This window comes from Eurosta solidaginis, chromosome 3, assembly GCF_040869045.1.
Source record: "Eurosta solidaginis isolate ZX-2024a chromosome 3, ASM4086904v1, whole genome shotgun sequence".
NCBI classification, from domain to species: Eukaryota; Metazoa; Arthropoda; class Insecta; order Diptera; family Tephritidae; genus Eurosta; species Eurosta solidaginis.
The window spans coordinates 256,305,460-256,323,560 of NC_090321.1; the positions used below are offsets into that span (position 1 = coordinate 256,305,460).

General features: G+C 40.5%; 1 protein-coding gene across 5 annotated transcripts in view; it reads left to right on the top strand.

Annotated features, from left to right (window-relative positions):
* The first annotated feature begins 419 nt into the window (after positions 1 to 419).
* The window catches only part of Fbl6 (F-box and leucine-rich repeat protein 6), a 68,863-nt gene continuing 51,181 nt past the window's right edge, over positions 420 to 18,101 (top strand). Inside the window, exons 1-2 of one of the 5 annotated variants that reach the window (XM_067776031.1) lie at positions 420 to 889; positions 8,550 to 8,707. The gene's annotated coding sequence lies outside the window, so the exon portion shown is untranslated. Of the gene's footprint in view, positions 890 to 7,980; positions 8,473 to 8,549; positions 8,708 to 18,101 lie in introns of those variants that run through there. The other 4 variants (XM_067776035.1, XM_067776032.1, XM_067776036.1 and 1 more) reach the window with 4 other exon arrangements.

Genomic DNA, 18,101 nt, shown 5'->3' on the forward strand with positions numbered 1-18,101 from the left:
CCACAACATGTTTTATGTTCTCCCAGGCCATTTCGCACGAAAATATGCGACACAAAAAAACCGTTATAACTGCAGAATTAAGGACCAAAATAAAGTCGCGATAGTCAAAACTTCTTTTTAGGCACTAAGAAACAAAAAAGAACAAAAATAAGTTCTTAGCCTCAGGTGACCAAAATTGTTAAATTATATATTGTCACTGAACGATCAAACGTGTTAATCGATTACATTGATTTCCATAAGTTAGGTTCGATCAGCTGTTTTATCTGGTTATGGTTTTATGGTTATAAGACCCATTAATTGGCCTTTAAATCATGAGGTATATCATCGATAACTGCTGATTGAGGCAATCGATAGTTTGGAGAAAGAAAGGGAAATAAATGTAATGGATCCGTAGTGTCATCTTTGGTTCTTTGGCGTAGTAATTTGCATTGTGAATAAAACAATAGAGAAAATTTAATATTCGTAAATACGAAACAATTTTGCAGTGTGAATTGTATCCAATGGCGTAGAAATTTGTCTGAATTTCGTAAAAAAAACTTGCATGGCGTTAATAAAATTAAAAGTTTGTCATCAATTAGTAAAAATTAAAGTTAGAGAAGAGAGGCAATCGGAGTATAAAGAAGCAATAAAAAAGATTCAGAAAAAAAAAATTTAACAAAGTGCGCTTTTATTTATATGTACCTGCAATTGCCAATTGGTCAATGTAGGTGGATTATTATTATATTAACAATAAATATAAATTATAAAAGCCAATTTAAAAAATATGAAGAGTCCGTATCAAATAATGTTTACATTGTGTTGCCTGAATATACATCCGTGTGGTTACGTGGCCAAGTTATTTTGAAAAGCAAAATCTATCCGTTGCTTAACGAATTCATCAATGAAATTGGTAAGCAAAATTAAAGATTAAAATCAATAGAAAACTTATATTCTAGTTTGTTAAAGAAAAAAGTGAAAATGTCGGATAATCCCCCCAACGAGAGATAATAGTAATATGAGCTGCCGGACTGAAAAAAATTGTGGGCTAAATATTTAATAAGAAAAGACCTTCTAAATGTTTCTTGTTGTTATGATCACGCAAACACTTCTATCGGACTCAATTTATCGCAATTTTTTTTTACTAAAACGTTGCGTGTTCTTTAATTGATTCGAAAGATTTTTGGCTCAAAAATAATATGGAGGCCAACCACCGGTTTCGGAGGGGCCGGGGTGATATATCGGTTTTTCGTTTATCAGAGCCGTGTTTTTTTACACAAAACAAACTATTTGAATTCACGTCATATGCAACAAGGATTTCCGCCTGTGCAGCGCTACTGAAGACTTTCGAGAAATGTGCAAGAACAACTTCATACTTCTCTAAAACAATGGATTTCTAAATATAGTTACAAAAAATTTTAACTCACTGTTGTTGTTTTGGCCTAAAAATTATACCACTAAGATAATAGGAATGTTACAGTTATGGATTGTAATTTAGAATATATGAATCCGGCTTAATCGGATTAGCACCTTCTGGTTCTAGGCCGACTCCTATAATATCCCCTGACATATTTTAGTAAATAATAACTTGGGAACATTAGTAATACATCATGAATTATGAATGTCAAATGAACAGATCAGACGGATGGATGGATGGAACAATGGATTTTTAGCGATGGAAACACATTTAAAAGTATTACGATCACCTCCAATTGTGACTGTAAATCTTTTCATCAAACCCGAAACCCATTTAAGTGCGCAAAGTTCCTACAGTTCAACTATATAATGGATAACACCTCTCCCACTTATGTCCGGTTTTTCGATAAAAACTTCAACTAAATTTCAAGTTGAGGTCAGTTTACTTTAGACGCACAGTTTAAGTTTTTTATTCGATGCCAAAAGTAATATAAGCTCGCACTGGTCCTGTGTATCCCTTTTGTATTGGCATTAGGTGGCACTAATATGCTGAAATAACAGTCTGTAATGTCGTTCGTAGCAAGGCATTTATTTTTCTAGTCCTACTTTTCCAAAGCGGGTAAACATTTTACCATTGTAAATTTTACCAAGAAGCGCAACTAACAGCTGATGGGTGAAAATTCGCACATTCACACGCACAGTAGTATTTACGGATGAAATAATTGCATATATTTCCGCGGAAATAGGAATACTAGAAGATTTGTAGCCTGCAACAATGCGGAAACATACGGAAAGCAAAATTTATTTAAACTAGAGTCAAAATATAAAGCGGCACCGTGTAACATGGTCAATTTTCACTTCTAGGGCTGTTTACACAAATGCATAAGGGCAAAATTATATAAACGCTTTGGTCGCCTCAAAGTAAAGATAACGTACGGCGTTTCATTGTTTTTCGTATGGCGTTGTCAAAGCGTAGGCACTCAACCAAAGCATTTATGTAAATTTTTCGATACTTCGCCGACAGATGAATTAATGAATGCAACACAACCAAAGCGTCTGTGTAAATCCGCTTTAATTTTTGTAGCTGTGAAAGTCTCCTGCAAATAAAATGGCGCTGTTAGTGCCAACAAATCATTTCATGTATTTTTCTTGTATTTTCTCTTATATTTTTTGTCGAGGGAGCCAATAAGGTTTCAGTACTGATGTAAGTGTGTGAACTATATTTAAAACAACTAACGAAATACAAGAAGAATACAACGCAGTTCATTAAAAACAAACAAGCCAGTTTGTATTTCGATAGGGTTTTTTAAAATTAGGCCGTTTTTTCTTTATTTTTTCTGACAAATGAAAATTGTGTTTTTAATTTCGAAATTTTGTGCATAAAAACACAACTACATAAATTCAAAGTGTAAATTGTGTGTGCAAATGGGTTTTCAATAAGTGTACATTTTTCAGTTTTTCGTAGTTAAGGAATTGACCTCCAGATTCTTGTGTTACACAAATATAGTGAACTTGGGTACAGAAATTGAAATTAAAAAGTTTTTCACAATAATTTGAAAAACTCTACGTTTTCTCTGCTTTTTACACTTAAAGGAGTAAAATAAATTAAACTTTTAATGAAAATCAATAACTCTGAACTGAACACTTTTCGCCATGATATAAAATGAAAATGCTGTGGAACAGGAGCAACACTTTTGTGACTACATAAACCCTGTTTCAATCTTTTACGTCTCTGCACAGAACCCTTATTGACCGTTTTCAACCGAAACAACAATAGCAACCCAGATTTTCCCGTTATGCTCACTAAAAGCTGGATACATTGGTGCTTTATCGGTAACCGTATCGGTAACCTTTTAACAGCTGATTCGATCAACCTTATGAGAATCAATGCAATCGATTATTGGTGCCGCTAAGGTCGTAACCGTATCGTAGCCAACCAATTGGGTTTTGGTCTACCGTCGTAACGATAAACAGCTGATTACGTTAGGGATACGGATACAGCGATACGACATACGGCACCAATGACTCCGGCTTAAGCGAGTGCCTGTCAGAAAGCAGTCAACACACTTGTACTTGTACATTATGGCCTAGTCCACTGCCCTCCACTCTATTCGCAACATAACCTCAAAATGAGCTGCCAAACTATATACACCCCTATTATGAACTCATCCGATACACGATAAACGCTTGCAATCTGTTATACCGTATTATGAAATAAATTCTAGCGTGTGAAACCCGATCGGTAGCGTTTATCGTTTATCGTGGTGTTGCCACCCGCTAATTATCGCATCAGCTGTTAAATTTTGTACGCTAGCTATCGTTGATAAATTTTTCCACGATACTTTGGGAGCTATTTAAATAAAAGTAAATATAAAATTATAACATAATCCAAAAGAATCCAAAGCCTTATTCCCAACACTCTGTTGCAACACCCTGGGCAAGAAACCTTGAAGTGCACAAACCTTCAAAATATTTGGGATGGATGACCTATTTTTATGGGCGCGCAAACTGCCTTCTATTTCTGTTAAGGCACTCTGAAGTCAATTTTTTAATTAAATTTTTTTTTTACTTTTAGTACGTCAAGTACTTACAGTGTAGAGTTCATTTCAAGAGGGATTCAAGGGGTTGTGTAGCGCAATATATAGCTTCTCCAACCCAATTGTCAACCTCACCTTCGAGCGGCGAATCCCGTTTCACTAACAGACGAGGCTCTGGCGACCCCAAGCTCCTCATGGAACTTGGAGGTTGGGAGGGAGGGATGGCCTGAAGGTTCAATGTGGCCATATAAATCGTGCCCGAGATGGTCGGGCCAGCACCTTAATAGTGCTGTGTTACCGGAGCGTATCGGATCTGTATCCGACAAAGGACCATCACATCGATAACACTCCCCAAAGGCTTCGGGGAGTAACCTAATCGCTACAACAACAACAACAACAACAGTTCATTTCAAGAAGATTGGAAGCATCTCTCATTTTTCTTCTTTCAGTGTCCTCTATGCGAGTTTCGTCAATATGTTCATTTGAGTTTATATAAAAGGTAACAGAAGTTGCAGAAAATAGTTTATTATTACAGCTTTTAAAAACTTTTGCCACTTTTCGTACAAGACAAATGAATTGTTAGTATTTACGTTTTGTTTTGCTATCTGTTTCGTATAGATGCACAAAAATTTGTAAACAAAACTCTGCTGTCATTCACAATAGTACATCTATCGGGCGTGTGGAAATCGCAATATTAAAGCTGATTTTTTACGATACGCTATCAAGCGTTTATCGTCTATCGTATGAAAATTCATAATAGGGGTGATAGTAAACAATGCATTTTACCCTCTTCGGACCGTTGAAAATACATCCCTACCGTTTCAGATAGCGTACATCTTCTATCTTTTTTATTTACTTCACCTGGTGATTCCACCATGTATAAAGTTCAAGTACAATATGCATGGTAAAAGAACACAGCGAACAATACCAGCCGGAATAAATTTATTTCGATGATGAAAAGTGGCAACCATGTAAGGAACACCGTATGTGATAAAAAAAGGAGCCAAAGGTGGACACTTACGATGGAGGCTTGTGTGCGTAACAAGCGGTTGTATATATTGTCTCGCTTGTGCACGTACTTGTTTACGTTTGCATCGGCAATTGAGATTGCAAATTGCCAAGTGTGGTGAGTAAGAACTCGCAACTTCATAAATATAGAATGGAAAATTATAATGAATGGTACGAAAAGCGACGAAAAATAGAATTATAGAATTGAAAATCGTTAAAATGAAATGCGTACAGTATGTATGAGAGAAACAATTACTTCGTTATTTGCTATTGGCGTAGAAGGGTTGCAGTGTTATAAAAAGTTCAAACCGTACGACATTAAGCCGAAGTCATTGGTGCCGTATGTCGTATCGATGTATCCGTATCGCTAACGTAATCAGCTGTTTATCGTTACGACGGTAAACCAAAACCCAATTGGTTGGCTACGATACGGTTACGACCTTAGCGGCACCAATAATCGATTGCATTGATTCTCATAAGGTTGGTCGAATCAGCTGTTATAAGGTTACCGATACGGTTACCGATAAAGCACCAATGTCTCCAGCTTTATGTAATCTCACACTATATTTGATATTGGATTTTGAAAATAAATCCATTTGAATAAATTTTCCTGATGTCAATATGTTATCCGATAACTGGACGAATGGAATAATCACCCATGTTTCTACTTGATAACAAAAAACTGATCAAACGACCTGAAGTTCAGTAATAAATTATCGGCAGCCCTTTTCTCAGAAACACTTTAAAAACCGGTCACAATTCGGTAGTAATATAAATTTACACTACTACACTCGCTATACTATGGTAGTGGTTCCTATCTCACGCGAATTCGTTTCATTGCGGTTCTTTTTCTAGATGAAGAATCTCTTATTACGCTTGATGTTGTTGTTGGTGTCGTATTAACAATAAAGACACTCTCCGAAACAAGTTTTTTCAATTAGAAAAGCTTTTCATAATCGGCGTCGCCCCTCGGAAGTGATTTGGCAAACTCTGCGAGTGTATTTCTGCCATGAAAAGCTTCTCAGTAAAAATTTATATGCTTGCAGATGTCGAACTTTCACTTTTCTCTTTTCTTACGTGCTTCCATTTAGAGATTACTGCCTAGAGGTGGTTCTTTGTCTATGAAAAAAAATCGGCACCTCCAAAATTTTTTCATAATTACCGATTATGGTATAGAAAAATGTAACGAGAAATCTAGTTAAGAAGACTAGTTAGAAGAAGACTAATTAATTTGGGATATGTCACCTAACAGATTATTGAAATTCAGTAGTCGATAATCTAGGGAAATAGTCGGACTATATTATTTTCATAAAACTTAATATCAAATCAATAGAAAATTAGATCATAGTCTGAGATTAAAGACATTTGATCAAACCTTAAAAAAATCGACCCATTAGATACAATAAAATAATTGGGAAGGCTAGACAGCAATTTTGTTGGAACCATGGTTCAACTATATGGTTGGCTCATCTGTACAATAACAAAATATGTCTGTTCAAATTGTCAAAATCTGTGTATTGGTGTTGGTGCGAATGGTATGGAATGGAACCATAAAACTTAGCAGTTTTTGTATGTGTAAGAAATGCCCATGTGTTGGTTTCATTTTGAGTTTGCCATCTCCTTTTGACAATGCCATCGACCATGCAATGAAATAAATAAAATCAGCTGATGAGATGAGCCAACCATATAATTGAACCATGGTTGGAACGTTGTTCCTTTTTGATTTCTCTTTGTCGAGAAGTATGTTCAAGTCTTCTCTGAAATTGTGCTGTAATTTGTTTTTATATATTCATTTAACACATTGTTTTTTTTTCACGTTAATTACGTTTATAACTTGTTTATATAGTTTTAATATCTTGTAATTCATTTGTATCTAGTCTGTACGATTCTTTTGATCATCGGCTTAGGCTGTGTGCGAGTTGACCTAAATTTCTACCTAAGTAGAGAAAAAACCTAAATCACTGGACACTGTCGGCAAGGCAGTGCAAAATAAAAATTTAGAATTTTTATGAGCATACGTTTCAACCTAAATTCAAATGTCAAATTTCAAAAACAAAAATATTGATCCCTGCTGCGATTAATGTCCGATCGATTGTACATACGTGACGGTGAGCTCAATTTTGTTCAAGCTGATGTTGACGACACAAGAATTATATCCTTCTCAAATATGGACCGTAATCTGAACATATTTGGTAGCCAATTGCTCTAATTGGCCTAAAGAAGTTATTGGAGGCATACCAACATCACAGTATTGAATTCGAGATTGTGGAAAAGGCCATTGTACACGTGCTCCACTATGTCCGAAAATAAACCGTATACAACGGAAGCACTGCATCTTCTTGAACTGCTATCTTGGGATAGGTACTTACCGCGGACCCTAATTGACCTCTGTTCTTTTTAAGCGCGAAAACGCATCAAAAATACTAAATTTCCCGTATTGTTATTATTTTCTTAGCAGAAATAAACAATTTAGGTTTTCAAATCAACTCGCACAGTTTTGACAGCTTTTTCCTAAATTATTGCAGTGCTGGAAAGTTCCAGTGGAATATTAGTTTAGGTACCTAAAATTTAGGCGAACTCGCACCCAGCCTAAAGCTTAATATCAAATCAATAGAAAATTAGATCATAGTCTGAGATTAAAGACATTTGATCAAACTTTAAAAAAATCGAACCATTAGATACAATGAAATAATTGGGAAGGCTAGACAGCAATTTTGCTGGTACACCGTTTACATTAAAATCGCCGCAGATAGTTATAACAAGATTGCCAGCTTAGGTTTTCTGTTTCAAAATTTTTATATGAACAACAAAATGAAAGTAGAAATGTGAATTGAATCCCAACATATAAACCATAAATGAAATTACAAATCATAGTGAAACTGTAACTGTGGTACAAATTGAAATCCAATCACAAAACAACCCTGAAATAATAAAAATGTAGTGCAAAATCGTACTGGTCCCAACAAATGCAACCATATACCACATTTAAAGCTCGGCCACAATCAATGAGAAAACAAAGCCGATAGCGTACGAATTGTTAATTTCATTTCGTATTTCATCCGCTATGCAATTGTTCTACGACGTTGCTAGTGAAAATTTGTGTTTGCTTTATATATAGCAGATAAATGCATTAAAAGTGGCCTAAATTATAAGCAGCCAATATTAAAATTACATCGAAAATATGAAATAAAAACGCTAGTACATAAAATTTAAGCGCATACAATTTTGAAAGTGCTAAAAAACAATTGGAGAAAATTTTCCGATTTTCAGAACCGCATACGCAGTAATGGTAAAGTGCACTCTGATGCCATCTCGTTCGCGTAAATATTGCATTTACCAAGACCTACACCACATAGCTTCGTATAAGGCGTAAGAGCGTAGGTGTGACTGAGAGCAGTCGATACGAAATGGGAGTGAATAAAATATGAAAAGAAAAACTGAAGAAGCACTAGTGTTGAGTATGAAAGGGCGCCAAAAACTTGTAATAAAATTCAACACAAGTGTATAAAATAAAAATAAACCAAATTAGCGAAATGTGAATGTGATATTTTAAATGAGTTTTTTAGAGAATATAATTATATGCTTAATTGAAACAAATGTTTTTATTTTCAGTGAAAGTGCTAGCAACGAAATGGTTGGTGTCCCGGCCTAAACAACGTGGGAAAAGAAAGATGTGTAATTGTTATGAATGAGATGATGTAAACAGTGAAAAATAAGAAGCAATACTACAACAGTTAAAGAGAAACAAAGAAGAAAACAGAACAGCGCAGGTGAGAGAGTAAAACAAAACAAATATTTATACAGTTTTTAAAGGTAAACAAATGGTTACTTTTCTTTAATATGATAAGGTACACATAATTGTAAAATTTTATGAAATTTTTAATACACAAGCTCAGCGGTTGCAATAAGAACGAAAACCATCGTTCCATCTAATCCACTGCATCTTTTTCAATTAAATGGCTCATTAAACTTCCTTAACCCTAACGCCATAGTCGTAACCATACCCATATCCATATCCATCTCCAATGTGATCGATTAATGGTGCCTTTACCTAAAAATCGTGAAAATTTCATAAAAATGAAGAAAACGCAAAAAATTACAAACATATTCCACAAAAAATAAGTCTCTTAGTCATAACGTATCCAAAACAATGAATAAAATCTACAAAAAGTTATTAAATTCACCAACTAAATATATTTAGGTTATGGATATGGCGAGAAACCAAAAACCAATTGTTTGGCTATGGTATGGTTATGGCGTTAGCGTTATGGTATGGCACCATTAATCGATTACATTCATTTCCATAAGGTAGGTTCGATCAGCTGTTTTATGTGGTTATGGTTTTATGGTTATAAGTTACCATTAATTGGCACTTTAAGTGGTAAAAACTCAAAAATTTCTGCGGAAACAGTGAAAAAATTACCATCACCTACCAAAATTTCGCGGCCTAAGATCGAAATTAAGTACCTTTTTTCTGAACAGTTTTATTTTTACTTCTCTAGTTAGTTCTAAGCTTTTACTGAAACCTGGTTAAAAGCTGATCATTTTAACTCTGAACTCTTCTCACGTAAATATGTAGTTTGTCGGCGTGATCGTGACGCTAGAGCAGGTGGTGTCCTTATTGCAGTTGACTCGACGCTTCCATCTGAGTTGCTGCTATTGGACATCACAACTGACATGGAATTCATAGCAGTAAAGCTTGCATTGCACAATTTTAGTTTGTTTATCTGCTGCTCGTATATACCGTCACGATCGGATATATACGTTTATACATGTCATAGCACTGCTATTTGTAGTTTTCACTCGCAATTGCGAGACAAAGAACGCCTAGTAGTTCTTGGTGATTTCAATTTATCATCAGTAAATTGGATCAATACCATCGACTCAAATTTTATGACTCCCACTACTCAGCACGAGTTTTTAAATAGCCTGCTAGATACATCTCTTCTCCAAATGAATATTTTAAATTCCAAAAGGAAAATCTTAGACTTAGTGTTTACCATCTACTTTTATTTATGGGTGCAAAACGCAAATTCTGATTATGAAATCGCAGATTCATTGAATTCTGTAAATCAACCTATTTATCCCAATGTGTCCAGTCTGATGTTTATCCATATTGGTTGAAAAGTTCTAATAATATTTAAAACCCATTTATTGATAAAGATACTGTTCTTCATAGTCTTCTTGCATTGAAACCGATATATTCACCGGGTCCAGATGGTGTTCCTAGTTGTGTACTTAAGTACTGTGCTGTCAGCTTATCTGAGCCTATCATTAAATTATTTAAAATATCTCTCGAATCCGCATCATTCCCATCTATTTGGAAACAATCGTTTATTATACCTTTGCATAAAAAAGGTAGTAGGTCTAATATTGAGAACTACAGAGGCATAGCTAAGCTCTCAGCTATCCCTAAAACTTTTGAGCAGATAGTTACGTACCAGCTTCAATATCTGTGTAGCTCTTTAATATCACCTTGTCAGCATGCTTTTGTGCATCAGAGATCAACAACTACAAGTCTTGTTATTAATAAGTCTGCTGCGATCAAGTGATTTAAGCTCTTTGTATAATACTGGAGTAGAAAATAGAGTTATAAAACTGAACGATATCCTAGCTGAAGCCATGTAAGCATTAACGTATGAGAAGAGAACAAAAATACAGCTAGGAAATAAGTGGTATGACCGCGAGCTGAGATCCCGGAATGACCCCCATATGACCCCGAGGGAGTCCTCAAAAAGATCCCGGAATGACCCCCAAATGACGCTGAGGGAGTCCCCAAAAAGATCCCGGAATGACCCCCAAATGACCCCGAGGGAGTCCCCAAAAAGAACCCGGAATGACCCCCAAACGACCCCGAGGGAGTCCCAAAAAGGTCACGGTATGACCCCCAAATGACCCCGAGGGAGTCCCCAAAAAGATCCCGGAATGACCCCCAAATGACCCCGAGGGTGTCCCCAAAAAGAACGCGGAATGACCCCTAAATTACTCCGAGGGAGTCCACAAAAAGATCCCGAAATGACCCCGAGGGAGTCCCAAAAAGGTCACGGAATGACTCCCAAATGACCCCGAGGGAGTCCCCAAAAAGATCCCGGAATGACCCCAAATGACGCCGAGGGAGTCCCAAAAAGGTCACGTAATGACCCCCAAATGACCCCGAGGGAGTCCCCGAAAAGATCCCGGAATGACCCCCAAATGACCCCGAGGAAGTCCCCAAAAAGATCCCGGAATGACCCCCAAATGACCCCGAGGGAGTCCCCAAAACCATCCCGAAATGACCCCCAAATGACCCCGAGGGAGTCCCAAAAAGGTCACGGAATGACCCCCAAATGACCCCGAGGGAGTCCCCAAAAAGATCCCGGAATGACCCCAAATGACCCCGAGGGAAACCCCAAAAAGACCCCGGAATGACCCAAAATGACCCCGAGGGAGTCCCCAAAAAGATCCCGGAATGACCCCCAAATGACCCCGAGGGAGTCCCAAAAAGGTCACGTAATGACCCCCAAATGACCCCGAGGGAGTCCCCGAAAAGATCCTGGAATGACCCCCAAATGACCCCGAGGGTGTCCCCAAAAAGATCCCGGAATGACCCCAAATGACCCCGAGGGTGTCCCCAAAAAGAACCCGGAATGACCCCCAAATGACCCCGAGGGAGTCCCCAAAAAGATCCTGGAATGACCCCCATATGACCCCGAGGGAGTCCTCAAAAAGATTCCGGAATGACCCCCAAATGACCCCGAGGGAGTCCCCAAAACCATCCCGAAATGACCCCGAGGAGTCCCAAAAAGATCCCGGAATGACCCCCAAATGACCCCGAGGAAGTCCCCAAAAAGATCCCGGAATGACCCCCAAATTACCCCGAGGGTGTCCCCAAAAAGAACCCGGAATGACCCCCAAATGACCCCGAGGGAGTCCCCAAAAAGATCCCGGAATGACCCCCAAATGACGCCGAGGGAGTCCCCAAAAAGATCCCGGAATGACCCCCAAATGACCCCGAGGGAGTCCCCAAAAAGAACCCGGAATGACCCCCAAATGACCCCGCGGGAGTCCCAAAACCATCCCGAAATGACCCCCAAATGACCCCGAGGGAGTCCCAAAAAGGTCACGGAATGACCCCCAAATGACCCCGAGGGAGTCCCCAAAAAGATCCCGGAATCACCCCCAAATGATGCCGAGGGAGTCCCAAAAAGATCCCGGAATGAACCCCAAATGACCCCGAGGGAGTCCCCAAAAAGAACCCGGAATGACCCCGAGGGAGTCCCACAAAGGTCACTTAATGACCCCCAAACGACCCCGAGGGAGTCCCCGAAAAGATCCCGGAATGACCCCGAGGGAGTCCCCAAAACCATCCCGAAATGACCCCCAAATGACCCCGAGGGAGTCACAAAAAGGTCACGGAATGACCCCCAAATGACCCCCGAGGGAGTCCCCAAAAAGATGCCGGAATGACCCCCAAATGACCCCGAGGGTGTCCCCAAAAAGAACCCGGAATGACCCCCAAATGACCCCGAAGGAGTCCCCAAAAAGATCCCGGAATGACCCCCATATGACCCGAGGGAGTCCCAAAAATATCCCGGAATGACCCCGAGGGAGTCCTCATGAAGATTCCGGAATGACCCCGAGGGAGTCCCCAAAACCATCCCGAAATTACCCCGAGGGAGTCCCAAAAACGTCACGGAATTACCCCCACATTACCCCGAGGGAGTCCCCAAAAAGATCCCGGAATGACCCCCAAATGACACCGAGGGAGTCCCCAAAACCTTCCCGAAATGACCCCCAAATTACCCCGAGGGCGTCCCCAAAAAGATCCCGGAATGACCCCCAAATGACCCCGGGAGGACCTCGAGGGAGTCCCCAAAACCATCCCGGAATGACCCCGAGGGAGTCCCAAAAATGTCACGGAATAACCTCCAAAGACCCCGAGGGAGTCGCAAAAGTCATCCCGAAATGACCCCAAAACCCTAGGACGATTGCGGGGGAGCCCCTGGAATGGACCCCAATAGACCCCGGGAGGATCCCCAGGGTGTCCCAGAAATTACCCCCAAACGGCCCCCAAAAAACCCCGCGAATACTCCCCAAAATCATCTCAATATTACCCTAAGAAGCTTCAGAACTACACGCGAACTGGTTACGCATATGGATATATTTTCAGGGCATCTCGATGGTTTATTTTTTTATTTTTGAATAACTGAATAAAAACTAAAATTTTATTGTTAATCCATATTTTGTAAATAATGAATAATAACTCAACTCTTTATTCAAAATTTGCAAAAATAAGAATGGGCGTTTATCATCAATTAGAATATTTTGAATAACGAGAAAATGTTATTCATTATTCAAGAAATGCTTGAATAAAATATAACTTTTTATTCATCAATTAGAAAATTTAAAGTGATGAATAATTTTTTATTTTTTATTTTGATTTGTTTCATTTCAAAATGACTCAACCCTGATTATAATACAGCTAAAAGAACATACAAAAAAACTATCAAGTATAAAAAGAAAAGATATATGGAAGATAGGGTGTTCGATAATCATGGAGACATGAAACGGATGTGGAGGTGTTTGAAAGATCTCGCAGAGATGACTGATACCAAAAAACACATAACCAAAATAATAATTAATGATGAATGCATTGAGAAGGAATGTGAACAATTTTTAAGCTATTGCATAGATTTTATCGCGGGCTTGGCGACTAAATCAAAAAAAACCGTAACGGATATTTGTCAAAAAAGATCCGAAAAGGCTCGAAAAGATTCGAAAACGTTCGGTGTTAGCAACAGGCAAAATACATAATATTGGATCTCTATCGTAATCAGCGGTGGGCAGGTTACCAAATTGAGAATGTGTTAGTAAACACGAACGCGTAGCGAGCACGAAAGGAAAATCAATTATTTATTTAGTTTGATTTCAATGCTTGAACGGTAAACATGTGTCACACGCGATCTTTGGTACTCTGTTTTAAGCGCGCGTGCGACAGGTCCACGTACGACCATCGAAACAAACTAAAAGAGCTGTCGTTGATTTTCACAAAGTAGCCATTGTGCTATCGCTTATCGTATACATATATGGTCGCTTACAAGCCAACCTAATAAAACCGCCCTGCGTTTTTTTAGCGCACGCAAACAACCGGCGTTTTTTGCCCTAACCCAAATAAGCATGCGTTGCGACAATGTAAAGCATGTGTGCAAACGTCAAATCTAAATGTCACGCAGAACAAAAATTGGAAATCGAGTTAGGTTTTCACGCAGCAAATTCAATTTTAGTTGCTCTCATACAAGTTGTATGTGCATGAGACATTTTTAACAGAAAATGACTTGCGTGCGTTTATATTAGGTTGGCTTGTTAGCAGATGCTAAGCTCACGCCCACCCCGGATCATAAAGTTAAAGTTAAAGTGAATGTTAAAGCTAAAGCGAAAGTTAAAGTTAAAAATAAAGTTAGAGTTAAAGTTAAAGTGAATGTTAAAGTTAAAGCGAAAGTTAAAGTTAAAAATGAAGTTAAAGTGAAAGTTAAAGTTAAGGTTAAAGTTAAAGTTAAAGCTAAAGTTAAAGCTAAAGTTAAAGTGAATGTTAAAGTTAAAGCGAAAGTTAAAGTTAAAGTTAAAAATAAAGTTAAAGTTAAGGTTAAAGTTAAAGTTAAAGTCAAAGTTAAAGTTAAAGTTTTTTTTTTTTTTTTTTTGTGTTTCGTGGAAGGAGGAAATGCTTTATGCACTGACCCACTAAAACCTAACCTCCCACGGCCCGCGCAAATCCCCGTACCTGGGACCGCGTTTAGCATTACTTCGGGTACGGGTGCGCGCTACGTGAGCTCTATGGCTACTCTCACGCTAATGGGCTAGGCATCCGTCTTCTCGTTTACTGGTAAGTATATGCCTCACATATGTGCTAACCGTATCCCATCTGTCTCTTCGAGAGGTCATGTTATTAATGACACTGCCCGTGGATAGGTCGCCAAGTACCTCTTCTACCCTCCTTCGCTGATGGGAGAAGTGCCTGCATTCGAAGAAGGTGTGGCGTACATCGTCTATTTTCACACAGTACAGGCAGCTCGGGCTATCAACCTTACCCATTCTGTATAGGTATTTGCGGAAGTAACCGTGTCCCGTTAGAAACTGGGTCAGGTAAAAGTCTACCTCTCCGTGCAGTCGCTTCAACCATGGATTCAGTTCAGGGATTAGTTCCCTAGTCCACTTTCCTACGATGCTGTTGCTCCACTGATCTTGCCAGCGTCGGATCGATTCTTCTCGCGCCTGCATGGCAACAGCAGCTCTACTTGCTTGCGATCCGTTGTCACATATTGTTTTTCTTTCCTCAACGAGAAGATATTCGCAGCGCCCCTCTGCGTTGGACCGAGGTGAGGGCGACTCGGTTCTTCCGGTATTTCATTGCGTTCGCCCAGATTTCTGCACCATATAAGAGTATAGAATCCGAGGTTGATGCAAGCAACTTCCTTGTGCATGGCTTTGGGCCACCTGTGTTTGCCATTAATCTATTCAACTACGCTATTATGCGCGCAGCTCTTTCGCAGGCCCCTCGTATGTGATCCGAGAAGTTGAGTTTGCTTCTAACCTCACTCCCAGATATTTCGTTGAAGCGAGTGTTTCTATTGGCTGGTCCCCAACCATCATGTTCCTGGTAGTGGGAATACGTCTCTTTGTGAGGATGACGATCTCCGTTTTGGCTGTTGCTAACTGGAGACCGTGCTCAGCCATCCACCTATTTACATTACGCATGACCTGGTTTAATTTTAGCTGTGCCAGCTCGCTGCTTGGTGCTGTTATCACAGCTGCCACGTCGTCTGCAAAGGCAACGAGGAAGGTGCATTCTGGCATGTCTAATCGAACAAGACTGTCGTAAGTTATATTCCAGAGATCGGGACCTAGTACCGAACCCTGGGCTGCTCCACCTGTTATTTTTACCTTTTTTTGACCGTGAGTACTTTCATATATTAGATACCTCTCTCTTAGGTAGTCCCTTAAAATTTCTAACAAATAGTGCCTCAAGCATGTCCTCCCACCTAGCTGAGTTAAAAGCGTTTTTGACGTCTAGCGTGACCAGCAACACTATAGGTCTTGCTCTGTGGCAAGCTGTCTCGGCTTTCTTGACTGCGTCTATAACTTCTGCTATGGCATCGATTGTGGAGTGCCCCCTCCGAAAACCATGCTGTCTGGGCGACAGTCCTCCGGCGTCCTGTAACGCTCTGGTGAGGCGTTGCTTCAGGAGACTCTCCATCAATTTCCCTGCTGTGTCCAACATACATAGGGGACGGTAGGATGATGGAGAGTTGGGATCTCCTTTCCCTTTTGGAATGAGAACCAGTCGTGCTGTCTTCCATATGGTGGGGAAAGTTCTTTCTTCGAGACATTTGTTGTACATGTGCAACATAAGTTCTGGGCAGTTATTTGCAGCTAGTCTAATTGCCTCCGCGGGTATTCCGTCGGGCCCAGATGCTTTCCTAGGTTTCGTAGTTCGCACGGCAGTTTTAAGCTCTTCTTCTTGGAATGGTTCCACGTTGCGATCTTCATGGGTAACGTACCCGCCCTCCCTAGGCAGTTGGGTGGGAAACAGGCCATCCACAATGTTCCTTATTTGGTTCTCGTCCATCAGCTGGTTTGGCGGACGGAACTTCTTCATTACTATCTTATATCCCTGCCCCCAGGGGTCTCGACCCACTTCCTCGCAAAACGCTTTCCAGCACTTAAGCATGCTTTGCTTAATGGCAGCACTAAGAGCTTTATTCGCTCCTTTGTACGCTTCCGACTTTTCTAGAGCCTCAGGCCTGCCGCGCGCGCGAGTTGCTAGCCTTCGCATCCTGTGGCATATTTTCCGCAGCTTCGCGATTTCGCTATTCCACCAGTATACCTGCTTTTTACCCCTCCACACTCCCCTCCGTGGCATAGAGAGGATGCAAGCGTGGCGAAGACAGCTCATTGTCTTTTCAACCGTCTCTTCCGTCGGACTGGAGTTGTTGATTATCCGTCGGGCATCCCCCAGTACTGATGCGGAGAACGTGGCAGAGTCGACCTTGGATGCGTCCCATGCTTTTGTTCTACGTGGCCCGTTCGGAATCTGCCTCTGACCGGGATCGTTTAGGTGGAAAGTGATGTAGTTGTGATCGCTGCCAGTCAGATCCTCTATGACTCTCCATCCAGCAGCGGTCAGCAGCAGGCTTTCTGACACTAGTGTTACATCGGGGATCGAGTATCCAAAGCCTGGCCGTCGGTATGTAGGGGTCGTACCAGTGTTAAACACGTTCAAACCGAGCCTGGATGCCATCTCAAGGACTAACCTTCCACGGGTGTTAGTCTGCGGCATTCCCCATTCGACGGCTCTTTCGTTAAAGTCTCCCGCCACAACCAGGTTACTAGTTAAGTCCCTCAGGTCATCTTCAATAAGTTCAAGCTTGTCCCTGAACGTTTGAATGGGATCATTCGGGGACAAGTAGCAGCTTACTATTGTGGTATTATTCGTAGTTAGGCGGACGTAGCCTTGTCCGGCAACACGGTTCACAATATTGGCGTTTGCATCTGTCATCCAGATTGCGGCGGTGCCGGTGTTGTCTATATGCCAATCATTTCGGGCTCTATAGGGTTCGCTGATGATAACGCAGTTAGCTTTATGGTCTAAGACCAACTGTTGTAGTAGCTCATCAGCAAGTCTGCTCCGGTTTAGGTTGCCTTGGATAAAACTAATCACTATTGAATTGAGACTTTGGCCTTTGCAACAGCGAGTGCCGCTCTGAAAATGCTGCATGCTCCAGATCCAGGGACATGATCGAGCTTCTATGTATTACACAGGTAACATTTTGGAGCTGCGGTACAGGCCGAAGCTTTGTGGCCGCTTTGCCCACACTTCCAGCAGGCGTTACTCCTGTCTGGACCCTTGCATTCAGCCTTCCGGTGTCCGTAGCCGAGACACCTACAGCAGCGTTGTACTTCTGCTCGCTGTGTGATTCGGCACTGTATCCATCCGATAGGAATTTTACCTTTTTTGAGTAGGGCGTTGCCAATATTCTCGTCCACTTCGACGACCGCCATTTTCTGTTCTCTTTGGTTTGCTGCGAACACAGAGACACGGAGAGGTCTAGTGATTTCTTCTTTTCCGACCTCCCTCCTTATTGCGTCTTGGATTTCTGTTTCAGTTGTGAGACAGTCCATGCCAAGTAC